Here is a 1,502-nt window from a genome sequence, read left to right on the forward strand (position 1 = left end):
ACATCAGCAACGATATCCCTCATTCCACGGTCTCTTCTGAATTTGGCTTGAACCTCTGGAAGTTCTCTATCAATGTATGATTGTAGCCATTTCTGCATTACCTTTAGCAAAATGTTACTCGAATGAGATATCAAAGAGATTGTCCGATGATTTCCGCATTCCACTGGGTCAACTCTCTTTAGAATGGGCACAAATATGGATCTTTTCCAATCAGTCGGCCAGATAGTCGTCTTCCAAATTTCTTGACATAGCTGAGTAAGTGTCCTCTGTGCCGCCTCACTTTCTTGAAATATTTCAATTTTTTTATTCCATCAACTCTTGGTGCCATGTTCTTTGTCAATTCCTTCAATGCTCCTTGGACTTCCTCCTTCAGTATCATTGGGTCTTGATCAATTGTTACCTCTTGAAATGGTTAAACATTATTTTTGGTACAGTGACTTTGTGTATTCCTTCCATCATCTCTTTATCTGCATCATTCAGTCATTTGCCCAGGGAATCTTTCTGTAATGAAAGTTGAGGCTTGAATTTTTTCTTCAGTTCACCCAGCTCAAGAAATGCTGAGCATGTTCTTCCTTTTTGGTTTTCTAATTTCAGATCTTTGCACTTTTTATTGTAATATTTGGATTTATCTTCTTGAGGTGATCTTTGAAATCTTTGAAATTTTCTGTTCAGCTCTTGGACCTCCTCATCTCTATGCTGGAGAGCAAGTGTCAGTATCTCTTCTGACATCCATTTTGACATTTTACTTCTTTCTTGTCTTTTCAATGACTTTTTGCTTTCTTTATGTATGATGTTCTTGATGTCATCTCACAACTCTTCTGGTCTTCAGTTTTTAGTGTTTAATGTATCAGTCTGTTCTTTATATGATCTCTGAATTATTTGGTGTGAAATTATACATTCACAACATATCCTTTTACATACTTTTTTCTTATCATTTTGGGGAATTTGTATATGACACTGTTTCTGTTTACATTGAAAATATGATCTAATTATGCAGATAAATTTCTACATTTAAAATATTTTAATAATCATACAAAGTATTAGCCAGTACTTGAGACCAGGGTACAAGTACTAAGGAAGTTAAGATGAGATAAAATACAAGTGAAGTCTTAATTTATCTCATCTCCTTTACTTAGTCACCATCTTATTAATATTATTCTTCATCCACTTCATCAGTGGACAATGATACATTTATTCCATCAGTTGCCTCGAGAAGAATCTTATAAATACCAATCTCTCCATAGGTTTTCCAAGGCTGTGAACTTTTTGAAACATATCACCATGCCTGATTTCTGACATATGTCTGGGTATATTTGAGCAATGAAACTTTCATTTATTAGTGGAGAGCTTGCCATTTGCATCAGCCTGGGACTCCTTTGATACTATTGTTGTTGTTGTTGTTGTTGTTACGTGCCGTCGAGTCGGTTCCGACCCATAGCGACCCTGTACAGGGTTTCCAAGGGTGTAAATCTTTACGGGAGTAGAAAGCCTTATCTTTCTCC

The sequence above is a fragment of the Chrysochloris asiatica genome, unplaced genomic scaffold (assembly GCF_000296735.1).
Source record: "Chrysochloris asiatica unplaced genomic scaffold, ChrAsi1.0 scaffold00456, whole genome shotgun sequence".
NCBI lineage: Eukaryota > Metazoa > Chordata > Mammalia > Afrosoricida > Chrysochloridae > Chrysochloris > Chrysochloris asiatica.